Below are 23,436 nucleotides of genomic sequence, written 5' to 3'. Positions count from 1 at the left end.
CAATAATGCTAGTATAGCCAGACACAGGACAACCAATGTGGGATTGTGTTTGGTGCAACAGTAATGAGGAGAGGAGATCTCCCGAGGGGCAGGAGATTCAGACAGTACTGCAGCCAAGGATCCCCTGAGGAGCAGGGGATTCAGACTGTACTGCAATCAGTGGACACCTGAGGAGCAGAGACCACTGACTGTGCTGCAAAGGATGATCACCTGAGGAGCAGGTGATTAAGACTACACTGCAGCCAGTGGACACCTGAGGAGCAGGGACCACTGACTGTGCTGCAAGGATGATCACCTGAGGAGCAGGTGATTAAGACTATACTGCAGCTAGCGGACACTTGAGGAGCAAGTGTTACAGACAGTGCTGCAAAGGCTGATCACCTAAGGAGTAGGTGGAAGCTACTACAGATTCCTCACCAATGGCAAGGCCCACTGGTGAGGACAGGAAGGTCAGACAAGCAGAGTAGGCAACGTACGGACAGATAAAGTACAAAGACAGAAGGCTGATTCAATGTTAAGTAATGTTAAGTACAGGCAGAGTCAGCAACAGTAATCAGATAGGCAGAGGTACAGAATTAGCAAGCAGGAGAGTGGAGAAGGAAGCAGAAGGTCATAACAGATAATCAATAACAATATAGCAGTATCCTAGTCTAGGTGTGAAGTCCTTGATTTCAACACCTGGGATCTAGTCTAAGGTCTCATACACAGGTAATACAATGCAATTAGTACTTTAAAGAGACCTCATAGATAGCCCCTGCTAAACCGCCGCTATCCCGCTGCTTAACGGGGGTCCCTGATCGCCCAAATTCCCTCGTTTCAGCGGGGGACCGCTTCCTGGTTGGGGCAGGGCTAACCGCCGCAGCCCTGCCCCACGCGCGTCTGTCAGCGTGTATCTCCGCCTCTCCCCCGCCCCTCTCAGTCTTCCTTCACTGAGAGGGGCGGGCAAGAGGCGGCGATGCGCCGCTGATAGACGCGACTGGAGGCAGGGCTGCAGCCGTTAGCCCTGCCTCCAGGAGCGACCAAGTGTGCGACCAAGTGTCGCAGTGGGGGGTTTGGGGGTCAAGGGACCCCCGTTTAGCGGTGCTATTGCGGCGGCTTAGCAGGGGCACACGTGCCCCTGCTAACTATGAGCTCTGAAGCGAGATTTATTCTCACTTCAGAGTCTCTTTAAGCTATCAACAGAATCTGGCTAAGTGTGGATCCCCAGCTCCAGCTGGTTCTAGCACACTGTGGGATCTGACTAGGGTCTGAGCGCTAACACGTTAGCATTTGCAACAGCAGACCCGGGGCAACTGACAGGCTAGTACTATATATACATGGATGCCCCGCAGCGCCGCCCCTATCACTTAGCCAATCCAAAGTACCGTTGGAGTCAGCTGACTAGGCAGATCAGCTGACTCCCCTCCTATTCGCATAAAGGTCCTGTCGCCTGGCGCGCGCGTAACCCTCAATCTATGTGCAATAGAAGGACCAGGCAAAGCAGCAGCATGTAACTGTGCGGCAGAGGCCGCCGGCTGATACGCGGAGATAGCCGCCATGCCGCTTGCCTCTGCGGCGGTATCTCCGCTATCCTTTACAGCAATATCAATTGTTATGTGTAGAGTGCTTGGGGGCCCAATGTAAAACTTGCACTGGGGCCCATAGCTCCTTAGCCAGGCCACGGGATGGCCCCTTCGCCCGCCAATGTTAGTATGGTATGTTATACATGGTAAATGGCCTTATTCGTTGCGGACACTGCATAGCCGCCTTGTGCTCATGACACAAATGTTTAACTTTTGCTGAAATTTGCCTCTGCATTTTCCTCCGCCTCCACTATCTTAGTGTGTGGCGTCCTTTTTCCACCTTGCCGGACTGATGGGGAGAACCTCCCGGAAACTAGGTTGCAGAGACAGTGCCTATACTAGTGATGCACACAGGTGCTGGCACACTACACGGTGTCACTGTGACCTGCAGCTTTGCAGTGACATGAGGCACTGGCAGTGACATAGTGATTAGGTTGTCCTTCAGTGAGCGTATGTGGTGGCTCCCCCAGAAATGGTGGCCCTACGCGCAAGCACAGATGGCACATGCCTAAGGTCACCCCTGCCTAACCCTTAACTGCCCCCCACCAAAGAAAAAACGATAATAATCTTGCGCTGCCGGATGTCTGAACCCTGCTACAAAAAAGGGGAGAAAACCTGCACGAAAGATTACTATCGGGTGCTGCTGGGCCCCCGGATTTTTGATTTGGCTTGCCGATAATTTCAATTCAAGACAATGGCGTGCCAGATTTGTTCAGGTGCCACATGCACCCGATTTGTCTGGTACCCACTGGAGTAACAATAGGGCCTGCAGCCCCTGCTCCCACTCGGGGCCGTTTTGTGGGGTTGGAGGGGACGCAGCAAGAGGGGAAAGCCATGCAGCAATTCGGCGGGTAGGGGGGACGGTCCCCCCCCCTCCCTCACCTCGGGGCTCTCCCCTCTGCGCTCCCCTCCACTTTAAATCTAAGTCCAGGCAGTGTCTGGGCAGCAGCGGGCAAGCATGGGTCCCCCCCCCCTCCCTCACCTCGGGGCTCTCCCTTCTACGCTCCCTTCCACTTTAAATCTAAGTCCGGGCAGTGTCTGGGCAGCGGCGGGCAAGCATGGGCTTAAATTCATCTTCGGGTGATCCGGATAGTAGTTATCCGGAAGACACCCAGTACTGCTGTGCTGTGCGACGGGCTGGGCGGGGGATCAAGCTTACCCTTCTGACGTCTTCTCCGGCCATCCCTCGGCGCCTCCCACGATGCGTTCCACTCGGCGCTCACGTGACTTCAAACACTTCCTCCTTCAACCCTGTCCATCTTTCAGGACTTTGTCCCTCTTTCTATGTAAATATATATAAATATATATATTTCTCTACTAAAAAATGTGTTTGATTGACTCTAAACTTTATTCCCAGGATTTAAATTGATGTATTACCAATTTTAAAATGTTAAAGAGAACCCAAGGTGGGTTTGAAGAATGCTATTAGGACACAGAGGCTGGTTCTGCATACTATCACCAGCCTCTCTGTCTGTACTGTGCCCCCCCCCCCCCCAGACCCCCCCCCCCCCCCTGCACTCTGCTGTCCCACATAAAGAAAACCGCCATGCTAGGGACATCCAGCTTGTTGCTAGCTGGCGCTTTACCTTAAAGAGTACCCGAGGTGGGTTTGAAGAATGCTATTAGGAAACAGAGGTTGGTTCTGCATACTATCACCAGCCTCTGTGTCTGTACTGTGTGCCCCCAGCCCCCCCCCCCCCCCCTGCACTCTGCTATCTCCCATAAAAAAAAAACGCCATGCTAGCGACATGCAGCTTGTCGCTAGCTGGCTGTTTACCTTTGTGTTGCCTGTCCCAGGCTGCATGAGGTCCCGGGAAACGTCCCGCTTTTAGCTGCGGGACGTCCCGGCCTTGGGTCTCTGGCCAGCATAATGAATGAACTGGCTGCAGCGTCTAATAGACGCTGAGCCAGTTCATAGCCCGCAGCCCCGCACCAGCCTCCTTAGTCTTTCTCTTCCGGCAGAACAGGGCTACGGGAAGATGGCTGCCGAAGCCCTGTACTGGAGACTTTGTGTCTCCAGTACAGGGCTTTGGGCGCCATCTTCCCGTAGCCCTGCTCTGCCTGTCAGCACGGGAGACTGCAGGAGGATGGTCCGGGGAGCTGCGCGCCAGAGGAGACTTCTGTCAGGTGAGTAAATTCTTTTCTTCCCAGGTGTTGCCCACAATGCGTTTATTTTGTGCTGACATGTTGCCCACAATGCGTTTGTTTTGTGCAGAAATGTTGCCCGCAATGCGTTAATTTTGTGCTGAAATGTTGCCGGCAATGCATTTATTTTGTGCTGACATGTTGCCAACAATGCGTTTATTTTGTGCTGACATGTTGCCCGCAATGCGTTTATTTTGTGCTGACATGTTGCCCGCAATGCGTTTATTTTGTGCTGACATGTTGCCCGCAATGAGTTTATTTTGTGCTGACATGTTGCCCGCAATGCGTTTATTTTGTGCTGACATGTTGCCCGCAATGCGTTTATTTTGTGCTGAAATGTTGCCTGCAATGCGTTTATTTTGTGCTGACATGTTGCCCGCAATGCGTTTATTTTGTGCTGACATGTTGCCCGCAATGCGTTTATTTTGTGCTGAAATGTTGCCCGCAATGCGTTTATTTTGTGCTGACATGTTGCCCGCAATGCGTTTATTTTGTGCTGACATGTTGCCCCTATTGCGTTTATTTTGTGCTGACATGTTGCCCGCAATGCGTTTATTTTGTGCTGACATGTTGCGCGAAATGCGTTTATTTTGTGCTGACATGTTGCCCTCAATGCGTTTATTTTGTGCTGACACATTTCCCGCAATGCGTTTATTTTGTGCTGAAATGTTGCCCGCAAATAGTTTATTTTGTGCTGAAATGTTGCCCGCAATGCGTTTATTTTGTGCTGAAATGTTGCCCGCAATGCGTTTATTTTATGCTGACATGTTGCCCACAATGCGTTTATTTTGTGCTGACATGTTGCCCCCATTGCGTTTATTTTGTGCTGACATGTTGCCCACATTGCGTTTATTTTCTGGTGTCTGGGGTAGCTGTTACTACATTTATTATTTAATGGTCATAGTTGGCTATGTTTGCTGCTTTGGGGTTACGGTATACTATTAAATAGCATCACACAGTTTCTGCACACCCATGATGCGAAACCTCGTTTGACCACATCATGGCGTAAACACTGCTTTCTTATGCCTCGCTGTTACATCATTATGTTAGCTCCGCCCATACAATGTCATGACCACGCCCATTTTTTGGCGTGCCGTGCATATAGCCCCCCCTCCGTTTTTCGGCGTGGTGCGCTGCGCACACCACATCGCCAACATATGAAGGAAAATGAACCAGGATAGAAAGGACCAGTGTGTTTTTAAATATAAAATAATTTTTTTTAATGGTATGTGTGACTAGGGGTGTGCTGGGGGCGTGATTAAAGGTGTGGCAGGGGCGTGGCTTTCTCATCTTAAAAAGTTGGGAGGTATTATTATGTACAGAGCAGTCTTTCAGCAGACGTCTTTTATTATGTTTCCATATTATATTTACAATAGTAAGACGTAATTTTCCTCCACTGCTTAAAATCCTGACAGACAGTTCCCCTTTTAGTTTTACTACAGTGTGAGTCTGACTGGCTTTAACGCTCTCCACAGCACGCCACGCCACTGCAGCCACTGTGACTGTGACAGACTCACGTGAAGCTCGCCTCAGCCCAGTCACATGATTCTGTCGTCATCTCCTCACTCCCTCATCTGCTGTAGATTTGCAGCAGGCTAAGTCAGGTGATATCAGCTCATTGCGCTCCACAGCGGCGCCCAGCGGTTCACAGCTTGAAGGAAGAAAACGTATTGGACGTAAAACATTCCTTCCCCGGGATTCCTCTGGGCGGAGCAGAGAGCCAGGCAAGGGGCGGGGTTCTGTGAAGCGGCTGTGACAGGGCGCTCCCGGAAAGCCTGAAAGCACCGGCGAGGAGGGAGGTCAGAGTCGCGTGCCGGGAAGAGGATAGGGGAGCATCGTGATAGGTCGCCTTGGTGTCTAAGGTTAGTGTGTGGAAGAGTGACTGGTCATAGCAACTTGAATGTGTGAAGTCAGCCTATAGAAAGCCCATGTATCCTATATGTCCTTACAGCTTTATACCAGTCTTCATTGTGCATAATGAATCTGCACAGATCCACATGTATATATGTGTGCATAGCACTTTATGCTTCACATGGCATTCATCCTACATCTTTTCTATGCATTCTGTCTATACAATCCTATCCATTTATTCTTAATGCCCTTCCATACAGCCTTTGGTCCCAATTCACACTCAGATTTGCAAAACATGACCGCAATAAAGTGATCACAGTGAATGAGAATCCCAACGCAATAACCTGAAAAAATGCATGCGGCAGCAGGTTTGCGATTGCTGAAAATCACAATTGTGCCGCAATCGCTGCAATGTGAGAAATCCCATAGGATTGCATGTGCTGCAGCGATTTATCTAGGCACATACCAGAAATGTACAGGTCACTGCATGTATGTGTATGCACATGTTATGTATATCCTGCCTAAAGAATACTACTTATATTATTTAGTTGTCCCAGTGTACATACCAGTTCTGCACAGGTTGCTACATGTATGCATAGATCTCTTTGCTCCACTTATTACCATCTATATGAATGTAATACTCACAAATGCTATACTGTACGTCATTGTGTGTATTGTATATTCACGGGTCATTTAATAGCTATACATTTATGCATGTATAGCCATCCATTGTCCACATACTACTTAATATTGTACCATACCAGTGATATTCATCATCCTATATATGGAATATTGATGGGTCATTAATCACCTGAATGTATATGCGGAGTTCCTCTATGTTCCAAAAAGAATGCATCATACCCCAATGCCCTCTGTGGCCATATAGATGCCATTTGTCTTGGTACAGTATGTATACCAGATGACCATAGATCATTAGACATATATCAAGCTTTTTCCCTTAGCCCTCTGTTCAAAATATAATGCTACACCTCATATATTATTACATTACAAATATCACTCATTAGGATATACTGGTACGTAAATTGCATTAAATATGTGCAGGCAAGTTGTTCATCAATAATAGGAAGACATTGCCATTTTGTCATATGTCATATTTACATCTGGTATATATTATCCACCAGATACAGTATATACAAGATTTTCATGGTTATACGGTACATATGACACTAATTTTATATTTATTGTATGTCTGTTATTCCTTCATATTTGCCCTGGCCTGTTAGACTTGACTATACAGTGGAGGAAATAATTATTTGACCCCTCACTGATTTTGTAAGTTTGTCCAATGACAAAGAAACGAGAAGTCTCAGAACAGTATCATTTCAATGGTAGGTTTATTTTAACAGTGTCAGATAGCACATCAAAAGGAAAATCGAAAAAATAACCTTAAATAAAAGAGCAATTGATTTGCATTTCATTGAGTGAAATAAGTTTTTGAACCCCTACCAACCATTAAGAGTTCTGGCTCCCACAGAGTGGTTAGACACTTCTACTCAATTAGTCACCCTCATTAAGGACACCTGTCTTAACTAGTCACCTGTATAAAAGACACCTGTCCACAGAATCAATCAATCAAGCAGACTCCAAACTCTCCAACATGGGAAAGACCAAAGAGCTGTCCAAGGATGTCAGAGACAAAATTGTAGACCTGCACAAGGCTGGAATGGGCTACAAAACCATTAGCAAGAAGCTGGGAGAGAAGGTGACAACTGTTGGTGCAATTGTTCGAAAATGGAAGGAGCACAAAATGGCCATCAATCGACCTCGCTCTGGGGCTCCACGCAAGATCTCACCTCGTGGGGTTTCAATAGTTCTGAGAAAGGTGAAAAAGCATCCTAGAACTACACGGGAGGAGTTAGTGAATGACCTCAAATTAGCAGGGACCACAGTCACCAAGAAAACCATTGGAAACACATTACACCGCAATGGATTAAAATCCTGCAGGGCTCGCAAGGTCCCCCTGCTCAAGAAGGCACATGTGCAGGCCCGTCTGAAGTTTGCCAATGAACACCTGACTGATTCTGTGAGTGACTGGGAGAAGGTGCTGTGGTCTGATGAGACCAAAATAGAGCTCTTTGGCATTAACTCAACTCGCTGTGTTTGGAGGAAGAAAAATGCTGCCTATGACCCCCAAAACACCGTCCCCACCGTCAAGCATGGGGGTGGAAACATTTTGCTTTGGGGGTGTTTTTCTGCTAAGGGCACAGGACAACTTAATCGCATTAACGGGAAAATGGACGGAGCCATGTATCGTGAAATCCTGAACGACAACCTCCTTACCTCTGCCAGGAAACTGAAAATGGGTCGTGGATGGGTGTTCCAGCACGACAATGACCCAAAACCTACAGCAAAGGCAACAAAGGAGTGGCTCAAGAAGAAGCACATTAAGGTCATGGAGTGGCCTAGTCAGTCTCCGGACCTTAAAGGGATACTGTAGGGGGGTTGGGGGAAAATGGGTTGAACTTACCCGGGGCTTCTAATGGTCCCCCGCAGACATCCTTTGCCTGCGCAGCCACTCACCGATGCTCCGGCCCCGCCTCCGGTTCACTTCTGGAATTTCCGACTTTAAAGTCAGAAAACCACTGCGCATGCGTTGCCGTGTCCTTGATCCCACTGATGTCACCAGGAATGTATAGTACAATCCCAGTATGGTCTGTGTCTGCGCAGTACGCTCCTGGTGACATCAGCGGGACTGAGGACATGGCAACACAGGCGCAGTGGTTTTCTGACTTTAAAGTCGGAAATTCCAGAAGTGAACCGGAGGCGGGGCCGGAGCATCGGTGAGTGGCTGCGCGGGCGCATGATGTCTGCGGGGGACTGTTAGAAGCCCCGGGTAAGTTCAACTCATTTTCCCCCGACCCCCTACAGTATCCCTTTAATCCAATAGAAAACCTATGGAGGGAGCGCCAGCTCAGAGTTGCACAGAGACAGCCTGGAAACCTTAGGGATTTAGAGATGATCTGCAAAGAGGAGTGGACCAACATTCCTCCTAAAATGTGTGCAAACTTGGTCATCAATTACAAGAAACGTTTGACCTCTGTGCTTGCAAACAAGGGTTTTTCCACTAAGTATTAAAGAGACTCTGAAGCGAGAATAAATCTCGCTTCAGAGCTCATAAATAGCAGGGGCACGTGTGCCCCTGCTAAAACGCCGCTATCCCGCGGCTAAACGGGGGTCCCTTCACCCCCAACCCACCCCCCCGCAAAAGTGTGTCGTAAAAAGGTCGCAGAATTTCCCTTCCTGGAGGCAGGGCTAACGGCTGCAGCCCTGCCTCCAGTCGCGTCTGTCAGCGGCGCCTCGCCGCCTCTCCCCCGCCCCTCTCAGTGAAGGAAGACTGAGAGGGGCGGGGGAGAGGCGGAGATACGCGCTGACAGACGCGCGTGGGGCAGGGCTGCGGCGGTTAGCCCTGCCCCAACCAGGAAGCGCTCCCCGGGTGTATCGAGGGGGATTTGGGGGTGAAGGGACCCCCGTTAAGCCGCGCTATAGCGGCGTTTTAGCAGGGGCACACGTGCCCCTGCTATTTATGAGGTCTGAAGCGAGATTTATTCTCGCTTCAGACTCTCTTTAAGTCTTTTATTGTTAGAGGGTTCAAAAACTTATTTCACTCAATGAAATGCAAATCAGTTGCTATCTTTTATTTAAGGTTATTTTTTTCGATTTTCCTTTTGATGTGCTATCTGCCACTGTTAAAATAAACCTACCATTGAAATGATACTGTTCTGAGACTTTTCATTCCTCCCTACGTCCTCCAGGACGGCCCTCCTGAGATTGTGTGAGTCTCCCCTCCCAAGTCGGAAACACCTGACAAGAATTTAAATAACAATTAGTATAAATCCCACCTCCTCACAATCTCCCCCAGTTTTTTGTTTGTTTCCTGGACTCGTCACGGAAGCACCTTGGATGCGTTCCTGGTGGTGGGGGAGCCTGTTGGCACCCACTAGTAAGGCCAGGATTTCTGTAAGAAGTATGGATAGAGGAGCAGTTTAGGTCAGCACTGGGTGCGACCTAGCTGGTGGATGTGGGGGCAGCCATACCTCTTTTTCACTTGTTGGAGTGAGGAGATCGGAGGATTTCTTCATGGCCACTGCTCGGACTGTCCGTTGGCGGCTGGGTGCACGCTGTATGGCGTTTCCGCATCAACTTTACGGAGATGGGTTGGAGCACGCCGGAAGTGATGCGGAGAGGATGCGACGCAAGGCGGAAGTGTGGTCGCATGTATTAGAGGCGGCCCCGAGCACACAGGTCGGCTTTGCGTTCCGGCCAGGCTCAGCACGCCAGAAGGACCACGCTTGCCTGATCTGGTGCCGCCTACAGCGAAAGTAACGGACCACCCAGCACGCCTGATACACTGCACGGAGGCAGTGTCACTCTGCAGGGGCTATGGAGCAGTCAACAGAGCCCGCTCCAGAGACACAAAAGACATCTCCGGCTGGCTCGGAGGAGGCGGGGCAGCAGCCGAAACCACTTAAGAGCGCAGGAAAATCTGTTAAGTGTGCTAAATGTGGTTGCAGGCTACCTGAAGGGACTACCAAGACTTTATGTATAGACACATACCCCTAGGCCAGAAAGCACTACGGTAGCATTATTAGACTTGATGAAGTCAGTGAAGCAGGAGCTAGCTACTACTTTTTCTGCATTTAGAGCTGCACTACCTCCTTGCCCGGTACAAATGGGTCTGGTATCTCAGGCACCTGGCCGTGCCTCCAGTGGTCACTGCTCAGCCAGCGGTAGTTACCTCCCAGGGCCAGGTTCCCCAGTCCAATCCTGTTCCCCTAGTCCAGGCTCTTCCTGTACCTATACTTCCAGAGGTTCCTGTCAGGGCAGGAACCTCACAGTCGGGGAGAATCACAGATACCTCTCCCTTGTCTGTGGAAGAAATATCTGAGGAGGGAGAGCTGGTCGAATCAGACCATTCAGGTTTGGGGGGGGCCAAGATACCTAGGTATTTGTTTGAAGCTGAAGACACCTTAGAGCTCTTGAAGGCGGTATATGATTCAGAACAGATTGAACAGCCTAGATCATCCTCTACTCCTCAGGATGACATCTATAGGGGGTTAGAGGATCGGGGAGGTCTAGTCTTCACAATTCATAGAGCAATCAAGAGTGTTATTTCTGCCCAGTGGAAGGATCCTGAAGGTAGGCTTTTTGTACCGAGATCCTTCAAGCGTCGTTTTCCCTTTAATATTGAGGAGCATGAATCATTATTTAAGTGTCCACGACTAGATGCCCCGCTCTCCCAGTGCTCAAAAGATACGGATTTATCGTTTGAGGATATGGGAGCCTTAAAGGACCCAATGGACAGGAAGGCTGAGGCCCTTCTTTAAGAGAGCTTGGGACTCAACATCGTTTTCCTTTAAGCCGGCCATTTCCTCCGTATGTGTAGCCCGCAATCTCGATAAGTGGATTCGGGGACTCCAAGAACGTTTGGAGGATGGCACACCGCATGCAAGGATCCTGGAAAGTTTACCGGTTATAATTAAATCGGTAGCATTCTTAGCGGATGCAGCCACGGAGAGTCTTAGGGCTGCGGCTAAAACGGCAGCATTAATCAACTCGGCTCGCAGAGCCGTTTGGTTAAATACTTGGGAGGGGGATGTGACTTCCAAACAGAAACTTTGTGGAATGGCGTTCCATGGTAATCTGTTATTTGGGAGCGATTTAGATTCCGTCTTAGAAAGATCCTCCAATAGAGCCAGGAAATTTCCGGAGAAAAAGGAGAAGCGGCCCTTTCAGAGCAAGAAGCCCTTCTTCAGACAGGAACATAGGCGGTCAGAAGGGCAGAGACAGAATAAGAGATGGACTTACAACGCAGGCAGAGGTAGACCATTCTTGTTCAACAGGTCTCAGCAAAACTCCGCCACAGCAAAATCCGCAAAATGACGGACAAATTCCGGTGGGGGGAAGACTACGCTACTTTGTGCCAGCATGGCGAGAAATTTCAAAGAGCGAGTTTATCCTGAGCTTAATTCAACAGGGGTACAGGATAGAGTTTGTATCTTCCCCCCCCCCCCCCCCCCCCCCTGGTTTGTGGTTACACCGATCCCCAGGGATCAGGTCAGAGCGGCAGCACTGATCGAGTCAGTCTCTTCTCTTCTCCTCAAGAAGGTTATTCAGCCAGTCCCAAGGCTGGATCAGGGGAAGGGGTTTTACTCGACGGTATTTTTGATTCAGAAGCAGTCGGGGAAATTTCGAATGATTCTGAATTTGAAACCCTTGAACCCTTACATTGTGGAGAAGAGTTTCCGGATGGAAAGCATTGCATCGGTCCGCAACCTGATGTCTCCAGGAGCTTTTCTTGCTACGGTGGATCTGGAGGATGCTTACCTCCACATCCCTATTCATCCTCTCTTTCAGAAATTTTTGAGATTCGCGGTTCGAATGGGAGAATCGATATGCCATTCTCAATATCGGGCTCTCCCATTCGGAATATCGTCGGCCCCACGGATATTTACGAAAGTGGTGGCGGAGGTCATGTGTTTTCTACATCTCCACAATGTAAGGGTTCTTCCTTATTTAGACGACTTTCTTTTTATGGCAGAGATGCGAGAAGCCTTACAGAAGGAGCTAGGTTTTTCTTTGCAGCTGTTTCACAGACTAGGATGGATAGTGAGCTCGGAGAAGTCTCACTTGAATCCAGTTCAAAGCTTAATTTTCTTAGGTCTCAAATGGGACACGACGGTCAGACGTGTCTTTTTGCCAGAGCCAAAGGTGGACAGGTTGATAGCAGAGGCTCAGGAATTGAGGTTGAATCCTCAAGTTTCCCTGCGCAAGTTGGTGTCGGTCCTGGGTCTGATGTCATCTGCCATTCCGGCGGTGGAATGGGCCCAGGCCCATACTCGGAGACTTCAGACCTGGGTTTTGACAAACTGGAACAGGGATCATCGATCACTGGATGTGTCGGTGACTGTGCCAGAGGAGGTGACAGATTCCCTTTGCTGGTGGACTCACCTGCCCAATTTGAATCAGGGTCGCAGGTGGACCCAGGAAATTCCGCTAAAATTGTACACAGATGCCAGCGCTTGGGGCTGGGGGGCTCACTGCCTAGGTCATCAGGCTCAGGGGGTGTGGGACCAGCAGATGTCCCACATGTCATCAAATTACAGAGAACTCAAAGCGATTCTGCTAGGTTTACAGGCCCTTCTTCCAATAGTCTCCAACTCGGAGGTTCTGATATTTTCGGACAACTTCGTCTCGGTTTGCTATGTCAGGAAGCAGGGGGGCACGAGAGTGCCGGATCTTCAGGAGCTGACATACCAAATCATGACATGGTCAGAGACGAATCTAGAGTCCTTGTCAGCAGTCCACATTTGCGGTGTCCACAACAGGTGGGCAGATTCCCTAAGCAGACACCTAGTGGAGGATTCGGAATGGGAACTCAATCCGGAGACATTCCGGGAGATCAGAGTGTTGGGGAGTCCCGACACTCGATCTTTTTGCAAATCCAGAAAATGCAAAAGTGGAAGATTTCTGTACCCTAGATCCTTCTGCTTCAACGGGCAGGATAGACGGCCTGTCGATCCCTTGGCCGGAGGGTTTGCTTTACGCATTTCCCCCGTTCAAATTGATACCGAGAGTTCTCAGGAAGATCCAGTCAGAAAGGGCGGAAGTTATACTGGTTGCTCCTTGGTGGCCGAGAAGAGCCTGGTTCCCTCTCCTACAGTCCCTAATAATGCGGGGTCCTTGGCATCTTCAATACAGACCGGACATACTGTTGCAAAACGGACAGGTCCACCCGAATCCAAAGTTCCTGAACCTCACTGCGTGGATCCTGAGGAGCAGATGTTGAGGAGTCAGGGGTTTTCGGGTGACGTGAATAAAACTCTGTTAGCCTGTAGGAAGCCAGCTACTAGGAAGAAGTACAATAGGGTTTGGTACACTTTCTCGGCCTGGAAACAGAAGAATGTTACCAGGTCAAATAATATATCTTCAATTTTTGCAGAAGGGGGTTAAGTTAGGGTTAACTGTTAGTACCCTTAGAGCTCAGGTATCAGCTCTCTCCATTTTTCTTTCCAGGCGGTTATCCGCGCATATTTACGTAAAAATTTTTTTGAAATCGGTAGAACGTTCTCAGCCGGTTCCTCAGAAATTGATCCCTCCTTGGGATTTGTCATTGGTGCTGGATTTTTTAACCTCTGACAAATTTGAACCGTTAGATTCAGTTCCATTAAAGTTTCTCACACTGAAGGTAGCTTTCTTGGTGGCTATTACCTCGGCTCGCAGGTGCCTGACCACATTACAGCACACTCGACCAGATCACTGTCAACGTCATGGGCGGAAAGGTCGGGAGCCTCCCTGGATCAGATATGCCGAGCCGCAACCTGGTCCAGCCACTCGACATTCATCAAACACTACAGAGTGGAAGTGCTTTCCAGTCAGGACCAGGCCTTTGGCCGCAAGGTTCTTCAAGCTGTTATCCCACCCTAAGGTAAATTTCTCGCTAAATCTCAGGAGGGCCGTCCTGGAGGACGTAGGGAGGAAGTGCCGGCTGCTTACCTGGTAGCAGTGTTCCGGCGAGTCCTCCAGGACGGCCGCCTAAGTTCCCGACCCTATTATATTATATTATTATTGATGTGATAGTGGTTGGTGGACTCGGTTCTCTTCATTAAACTGAGGGAGATTGTGAGGAGGTGGGATTTATACTAATTGTTATTTAAATTCTTGTCAGGTGTTTCCGACTTGGGAGGGGAGACTCACACAATCTCAGGAGGGCCGTCCTGGAGGACTCGCCGGAACACTGCTACCAGGTAAGCAGCCGGCACTTTCTTTGTCATTGGACAAACTTACAAAATCAGTGAGGGGTCAAATAATGATTTCCTCCACTGTAACTGTATGAGTCCAGTGGTAAGTTATTGAGAGTTGCTGTGTTCCTGACAATTAGGAGAACACCAAAGTCATATTTAACAAGTTATGCGCAGTGTGGCTATTCAGCATTGCACAGAGGGGCCAGAATGAGTGTTTGGTACACAAAGCAGATGAAAAATGGTTGCTGAGCCGTGTTGTGGCTCACGGATACAGCAGGCAGTGTTCCTGCAGCACCTGGCAGAGATGCTTGCATTGTTCCTCAGATGAGAAAGGGCTGGCTGCTGGAGGTCTGACTCCACACAGTACAGCTTCAGCTGAAGCCTGCTCTGCTAGTAGGCCCGATTCACACTAGCGTTCCAGGTCCGGTTTCCCTGGACCGGAACGCACCGTATACTGTACAAACGGACCCGGATGTGAATAGATACATTGTTAATCAATGTATCTATTCACACCCGTCCGTCTGTCAGGATCCGGGTCCGGGCTGCGTTCAGGATTTTTCCAACATGCAGCATTTTTCCGGAACGCAGCTCCGGCCGCCGCACCTGACCCTGAACCTGACCATTTTCCCCGCACCATAGGAAGTGATGAGGAATGGAAGTTTCTCATCACACTGGCAATAGGAACGGGTGCTTACGGCACCTGTCCTTTGCCACATGGGGGGTCCAGGCATGGACAGATAGGGGGCCCCCACTCTCCCCATGCCTGTCTCTGCTGCTGTGCCTGTTTAAAGTACAGTATCGGCAATCCGGAAGTGTTACTTTCCGGATGCCGAACTGATACTTTTTTGTTTGCAACCTGACCGGATCCTGAGGGATGCGAACGGCCACCCGGACGTACGGCCCGGTTTCACACAAAACGCTAGTGTGAACCAGGCCTTAGAGTGAGATCAGTTTCTTGAAAAGTAGTGGGCGGGAATACCAAACTGGTGTATACACATCTACAACAGCTCTCCAATCTTATGTTTTGTTCCCTGCAAGCAGGCCCAGATTTGTCACAGGAGCCTATAGGCACTGATGTCCTGACACCCTAGACCTCGCCTTCCATGGACCCCCACCAGGTCGCAACACAAGTGTGCTGGCTTTCCCAGCAGTCACTTCTCCCTTACTTCCCTTGTCATCATGGGTAGCTACAGGCGCCCTACTATTAGGTAGCCAGAGGTACCCTCAGTATTGAGTTGCATAGGGAAGGAGGGAGGAAGGCACTCGAAGAGCAGAGTGAACTGTCTTTCTATCATCTGGCGCCTGTAGGCACGTGCCTAAAGTGCCTTATGGTGAATCCGGCCCTGCCTGCAAGTCCCCTCGGATGCACACAGCGAAGGGGACATCAGATCCGGGCTTAATGATGGAGGGAAGCCAGATTTACCACCACTGCGTGTCCACTCTCTGTAGCTGAACTTTACTTAAATGGCCTGGGTCCTGCCCACGCCAGCACCAAAGGCCTGTGTAGGCTGCGGGATCCCACACCATCCTTCCGGGCTGCTCCATTCTACTGGAAGCATGCACAGAATGCGATTGGGGGAAGCATGTGGCTGGGACTGCTCATGCACAGTGGAGCATGACTGGGCCATTCGGGGAATTTACTGGGTCACACTCTGGGAGAATGAAGGGCATGAAAGCCTACAGGAAGGGGGGGAGCAAGCTTCAGGTAAATACAGGGCTGTGGAGTCGGAGTCGGGCAATTTTGGGTGCCTGGAGTCGGAGTCGGGAAAAAATGCACCGACTCCGACTCCTAATGAATTTGTAACTGTAATTGAAATAGAAAATATGATAAAATGTTCTATTTCTCAGATAATAGTCATTAAAAATAATGTATATATACAGTATATATACAGTAATAGCTGTGCTTAGTCCACAAAAATGAAATAAACCAGTCAAAATTAGTTACTTGTCCTCCAGCCCCCTTCAGGCTAATCAGTCCCTCGCTGTCCTCCACCACCCGGATCTTCTGCTATGAGTCCTGGTAATTCAGCCAGTCAGCGCTGTCCGGCCGCATGCCGCTCCCACAGCCAGGAACATTCTGCACCTGCGCAATAGTGCTGCACAGGTGTAGTATGCTCCTGGCGGCGGAGTGTGTGCATGCGCACTACGCCCGACTGGCTCAAGTACCTGGACTCATAGCAGAAGATCCAGGTGGTGGAGGAGGACATAGAGGGACTGATTATCCTGAAGGCAGCTGGAGGAAGCCCCAGGTATGTATAAAACTTTAATTTCATCTGTCTCAGGTTTACTTTGTTACACAGTAGTACTATACTCTACATATGCACTCCCCACAGAGCTGCAGGGAATCCACTGAGAATGCTGTCCACATTGAACACAGAGGTGCTGTCTGTTTACAATCTCCTCATTCCCCTGCAGAGTACCTGCACATCATTCTTACATGTACCCACACTTACATTGCCTAGGGCCTGATAGATGTTCTTTGTTCCGGTTTGTACCTTTTACAAGTACTCTTACCAAGGACTAGTTTTAGTCTAAAGGGAATAAATATAGTAGTCTACATATCCTTCTCACTTCAGCTGTCTTGTAAAATTCCTAAGCGTTGGCAGTTAAGAGACGAATTTCATGTTACATACTTTTAATCAACAAAATTGTAATATGCAAATTAGAGGAGTCGGAGTCGGTGGAATCCTAAACTGAGGAGTCGGAGTCGGTGGATTTTTGGACCGACTCCACAGCCCTGGGTAAATATCAATACTTGTACCTGTCTCATCCCAGGTACACTTTTTAAAGGGGAACTTCAGCCTAAACAAACATACTGTCATTAAGTTACATTAGTTATGTTAATTAAAATAGATGGGTAATATAATCTCTTATCCACTGTGTTTTTAAAGAACAGGCAGATGTTTGATTTCATGGGGGCAGCAATCTTTTTGGTTGAAAGGAGGTGACAGGGAGCATGAGACACAGCTCCAACTGTCCTGTGTCCTGATCACCCCTCCCAGCTGCGCACGCTAGGCAACGAGAACATCATCAGAATTCCCATCATGTTTTCCACGGGGGGAAAAATGCCCGTGCAGATTTCTTTGATTGGGTGGAGATTAGCTTCCGTGCAGCTAAAAATTAGGCTTGGGTAAGAAAAACAAAGTTCTGATGCTGTGAAACTGTTAAAGGAACACCAAGCCTTTTCAGTGCTGCTTAGTAGATTTTTAGTCTGGTTCACTCTAAGATTAAATGACCCCTTAGGCAAGGTAGTAGCTTTGGGTCATTTTTATGGTCTTTAGGTAATCTGAGGTGTTCAACAAAAACAGGCAGTTGTGCCTCTTTACACCCGCTAGGCCCCATTCACCTGCCTAGGCTGCCTTGTGGATGATCCTGCCCTGACTGGCATAGCACACATCAATAAAAAACATGTACAGTATATATGCTGGATCTTTGTCATCCTAAATGATTGTAAATGATTGTTACTGTTGACATCCTGGCATGAGTACTGGTGTCCCCAGATGACAGCACCCTCCTCTTTTGTGATGATTTGCATATTCAGCAGTGATGCATTGTGGGGCACCACATATATAGGGATGATCATGATATGCACATATTTCCAAGTTGATGCAAATGTATTCAAATTATTATGTAGCTATATGTAGTTTGAAAATGGACCAATCAATTTAATCACAGGTTTAAATTGATTGGCCCACTTTGTAGCTGTATAGATTTGCATAAAAAATGTGCATCAACTTGCAAATATTTGCACCTCATTGATCATCTCTAATCATATATTCACTCCAACCTGAATAATCACAAATACCTTATTTTTTAAGAAGACCAATTTCTGTTCTGCCGAGTTGGATAATACATGGTTGATTGCTATTGTAGTTTGTTACGCCAGTTTGCTGTGCACTACATTCTGCTCATCTTTCTCTTTATAGAACATTACAGGTTTCTGGGCAGTGAGCCAAAAAGCTCATCCGTAAACTGATTATGGGGAAACTGTCACCCAAACTGATCATGAGAGGTCATGTCAAATAACATTTCTCACACGTCTGTAGCTTTACTTATTTCATTCCCTGCATTGTAGAGTTTCTCCTAATGTCCAGCCCAGATGATTTGAGACTCTGGTACAAGGAATGGAGGGAGAGCTTGTCAATGGGGAATCCGACTGCTCTAAATACCTAATGGAGATTTTAAAGTGAACCAGAGGTCAGAGTGATATGGAGGCTGCCATATTTATTTCCTTTTAAACCATACCAGTTGCCTGGCAGCCCTGCTGATCTATTTGACTGCAGTAGTGTCTGAATAATGCCAGAAACAAGCATGCAGATAATGTATATACTCGATTATAAGTCTAGAAATGTAGGTCTGATTCACTTCATAAAAGTATAGGGGTCGACTTATACATGAGTCACAGGCAGCACTGAGCACACTGAGTAATGTGTGTACTAATAGTGACATTCCCATTTGCAGCAATTTACCCTGTGATAAGTGATACTTTGAGGGCCCATTCACACTAGAAGCGCTTTTCTGGGCATTTTGCAAATAATTAGCGTTTTTTTTAAATCTCTCGCATTGACTTTCATTAAAATCGTGGAAAAATCGCCACGATTTTCAGTTACGTGATCGTGAAATTGCAGCGATTTTTACAACGATTTTAATGAAAGTGAATGGGAGTGATTTTAATAACTGCTAATGAATTACAAAATGCTCAGAAAAGCACTTCTTGTGTGAATGGGCCCTCAGGAAGGGTCATGCCAAGAAAACTCCGGTCTGAAAGTCCTGACACCACAATTAACAAGAAAAGGGGGGGGGGGGGTGGATACTGGGCTTCAGGAACGAGAGTGAATAATTGCGGCACTTGGGGGCCTGGAGGAGCTATTTGCTGCAATACTGTATGCAGTGCAGTCACTAAACCCTCCTGAGCCCCAAGTGCAGCCATTAACTTTGCTGGGTAGACTTATACTTGAGTCAATTAAAAAAAAAAATCCAGCTTAAAGGGGAACTTCAGCCTAAACAAACATACTGTCATTAAGTTACATTAGTTATGTTAATTAGAATAGATAGGTAATCTCGTACCCACCTCGTTTTAAAAGAACAGGCAAATGTTTGTGATTCATGGGGGCTGCCATCTTTGTCATGGGGGCAGCCATCTTTTTGGTTGAAAGAAGGTGACAGGGAGCATAAGACACAGTTCCAACTGTCCTGTGTCCTGATAACCCCTCCCAGCTGCATGCGATAGGCTCCAAATGTCAAATTCAAAATGTAAAAAAAAAAAATTTGCACCAAAACAGAAGAACGAGAACAACATCATCAGAAATCCCATCATGCTTTGCACAGCATCAGAGTGCCCGGGCAGTTTTCTTCTGTGCATCTAAAAATGAGGCTTGTATAAGAGAAACAAAGTTCTGATGCTGTGAAACTGTTAAAGAAACACCAAGCCTTTTCAGTGCTGCTGAGTCAATTTTAAGTCTGGAGGTTCACTTTAAGGGAGTTGAATATTGGCGACAACTTATACACAAGGTTGACTTACATTTGAGTATACTGTATACGGGTAATCTTGTCAGACCTGACAATGTCACACATCTGATCTGCTGCATGCTTGTTCGAGATCTGTGGCTAAAAGTATTAGAGGCAGAGGATCAGCAGGAAAGGCAGGCAACTCGTATTGCTAAAAAGGAAATAACTATGACCACCTCCATGTAACTCTCACCTTAGGTTCACTTTAAACTTAACCCCAAGTCAATGAACATTGAAGTTTTTGTGTGAATTCTGGTGCTGTGGACCTTTCAGGGATCATATTATATCTAGCTTGTTATATCCATTCAACATTTGTATTTGGTTCGCTATATAAGCTTAACATTTTTATTTAGGTTTTTTTTTTTTTTCCCCCTCATTGAATGTTTGGCTTTATACAGTCTTATCACAAAAGTCTAAGATGGTGCTAAACACCTTGTAAAGCTTTTACATTGGTTTTGACCTGTCACCCATATAGGGAGGGTGCTGACAGTTTGTTGCTCCAACTAGTATTTTAGGTCATTGTGTCACATGAGAGCATTTCCTAGTTGAGGTTTTTTTTTTCCCCCCAAGTCAGGAACCCCTATGTGATATTTCTGCATAGTTAAAATCCAACTCCAAGGAAGAGATAGCATCTCTGCTATAATCACTTTACTTAATAATAAAGTGCTATACAGGGTACACATAACAGAGGAGCTCACAATCCAATCTCTGCTACAATCCTAATCTAATGTCCCTACCATAGTCTATGGGTGCCCACACATTACACGATTTTGCACTGCAAATGATCTTCCGATCCAATAATTGTTTGGAACCACAACATGGTGGCCCGATCGACCGTTTTTTTTGTTGTTTTTTTTTTTTAATCGAAATCAATCAAAAGATCAATCGGACAATGGTGAAAAATCTCGGTCGATTGTGTGTGTGTGTGGTGGTAACAGAATTTGATTCCCTAATAACTGATGACCTGCATGTTAAACAATGCAGATTGCCTGGCTGTCCTTCGGATCCACTGCCTCTAATACTTTTAGCCATAGACCCTAAACAAGCATACAGCATATCAGATGTTTCTGACTGAAGTCTGACTGGATTTGCTGTGTGCTTGTTTCAGGTGTGTGATTCAGATACTACTTATGCCTGAAAGATCATGAAGACTGTCAGAAAACTGATATTGTTTAAAAAGGAATAAAAATGGCAGTGTTCATATCCCTCTCACTTCAGGTGTCCTTTAACAGTGCTTTACGGATACGCCAGTATGTGGCACTAACGGTGCCCAAATACAGCTGTGGCTGTATTGAATGTACTGTAGTAATGTTTCCCACTTGTACTACATTGTGACCTCGTTTGCATTCATCCTTCTTGACAAGAGGCGTTGTGCTAATAAGGTTCAATGAGATTTTGATCTTAAGTCTCAGATCTGAAGTGTACCACAGGTCATTACCCCATATACTTACACAGGATTAACCTATTCCTTCCTACCTAGAGCCAGCCACAGTGTATGATCACCAGTATCACAAGACAATGTGCCAAATGTGGAGGTTTTGTCCTAGAGTGACCTACAGAGGCTGTAGGATTCTGATTACATCTGCTGGCTCCTAGTTAGACTTAATAACAACATAACCTCTCCCCCAGTTCCCCTCTCCATAAGCGAGGGCTTGTGACACCGTGACCCTGAGCTCTGATTCATTCACCCAGTACGCTGATTGCACAAGTTGCTCACACAGCTGAAAACCACGCTGAACCCTCACCCAGTTCCAAAGCCAGCTCCGCGGCATCTGCAGCGCCTTCTAAAAATAGTGAAAAAGTGTTCACCAGCTGTAGTACATATGGATTTTTTTTGTTAATAAGATCTATAAAAAGTTCATGCTTTTCCAAGTCAGACTTGCAGGAAACGCACTATTTGTCTTCTTGTCAACGTCTCAGGACTGCCTAGGTTTATTTTCATTGAACGTGCCCTCTCAGTGTTGAAATCACACTTCATAGGAATCCATGAGGAACTTATGCAACGTGGCTTCATTCCAGTTCTTCCTTAAAATGAAATAGAAAGAAAATGATCTGTGCTGTAGTGGATAGCCCTCTTTCCTTGTTGCACGAGGCATCAAATCTTGGCCAGAACAGCAACTGTATGGGGTCTTATGTTCCATGTGTTTCAATTAGGAATGGTTGGGAATGCTCATTTTCAACAATGCTGATACATTCCCTGCCCCCAGCTGTCTGTTTGGCTTTTGGTACCCTCTAAGCTTAAAGGACAACTGAAGCGAGAGGGATATGGAGGCTGCCATATTTATTTCTTTTTAAGCAATAACGGTTGCCTGGCAGCCCTGCTGATCTTCTGCATTTAATACTTTTAGCCGTAGACCCTGAACAAACATACAGCAGATTTTTTTCTGACATTGTCAGATCTGACTGAATTAGCTGCATGCTTGTTTCTGATGTGATTCCGTTACTACTGCAGCCAAATAGATCAGCAGGACTGCAAGGCATCTGGTATTGCTTAAAAGAAAATGGCCTCCATATTCTTCTCACTTCAGTTGTCCTTTAAAGTGGACCTGAACTCAGAACGTCCTCTGCTTTTTAAAAGCTACACAACAGCATAATAACCTTTAAACAAAAACATTTCTTTGTTACAGCTGATAGAAATCTTAAAGAGAACCTGAACTGAAAATAAAAGTCAAAATAACCATACACAGGTCATACTTGCCTCCTGTGTAGTCTACTCCTCAATCTTTCTCCTCTCCTGTGTCCCATTTGTCCACTGTAATCAATGGAATTCTCTGTCCTCCATTTTAAAAAATGGCCATTACCCCCTAACAGCTTCCTGGTCAGCACACTGTTGAACTGTTAGGGCCCGTTTCCACTAGGAGCGATGCACCGCAGGTGTGCTGAAACACATGCACGGCAATGGACGTTTCCACTGCGTGTATGTCGTGCGGAGCGATCCAAGAATCTGCAGCATGCTGGAGATTCTCGCACGCCCGCATCCGCCCGCAGCCGCGTCCCATCTCCTCAATTCACTTCCGCATCGGGAGACGTGGAAGTGATGCGATGTGGCTACATAGCCGCATTAACATCACTTTGTAGTGGAAACCGGCCCTAATATCGCCCACTTGAGCCATAGGGAAACGTGGACATTACGTTGCACATTCAGCTGTAACTGACAGCAACTGGTATATTTCAGTTCTGACAATTTTGTCAGAACTGGATGGAAAATGGTGAGCTTCTGAGAGGAATTGATGGTAAGGGAAAAGGTAAAATTAATTGCAGCTACGTCATGTGTTTTGTTTTAAAAAATTTTACTCGCTTCAGGTTCCCTTTTAAAATCTGCACTCTTTCTACCTCCTGACTCATGGAAACAGAAATATAAATTTAACATCCAGTGCTCTCAAATGGGCTAATCTGCCATAGGCAGTCATGTGACACAGGGGAGCGTTTAGATTACAATTTGTAATTATACACAAATTAGGGGGAATTGGGCTACACTAGACAGGCTAAACTCTCTACACGCATCCAGGGTGCATTTCTCTTTGTTTGCCTTCTGTCTTGTGCAAGAGTTCAGGTCCACTTTAACTTACCTGGGGCATTTTCCAGCCCTCTGGAGTCTCCCTGATCCC

General features: G+C 47.2%; 1 protein-coding gene across 1 annotated transcript in view; it reads left to right on the top strand.

The window, feature by feature from the left end:
* The first annotated feature begins 5,316 nt into the window (after window positions 1–5,316).
* The window catches only part of SLC27A4 (solute carrier family 27 member 4), a 131,392-nt gene continuing 113,272 nt past the window's right edge, over window positions 5,317–23,436 (top strand). The window contains exon 1 of the mRNA XM_068248577.1: window positions 5,317–5,569. The gene's annotated coding sequence lies outside the window, so the exon portion shown is untranslated. The remainder of the gene's footprint in view (window positions 5,570–23,436) is intronic.

Source organism: Hyperolius riggenbachi, chromosome 8 (assembly GCF_040937935.1).
Source record: "Hyperolius riggenbachi isolate aHypRig1 chromosome 8, aHypRig1.pri, whole genome shotgun sequence".
Classification (NCBI taxonomy): domain Eukaryota; kingdom Metazoa; phylum Chordata; class Amphibia; order Anura; family Hyperoliidae; genus Hyperolius; species Hyperolius riggenbachi.
Note: the sequence above shows the minus strand (reverse complement) of the source record. Positions and strands in the feature narration are given on the sequence as shown.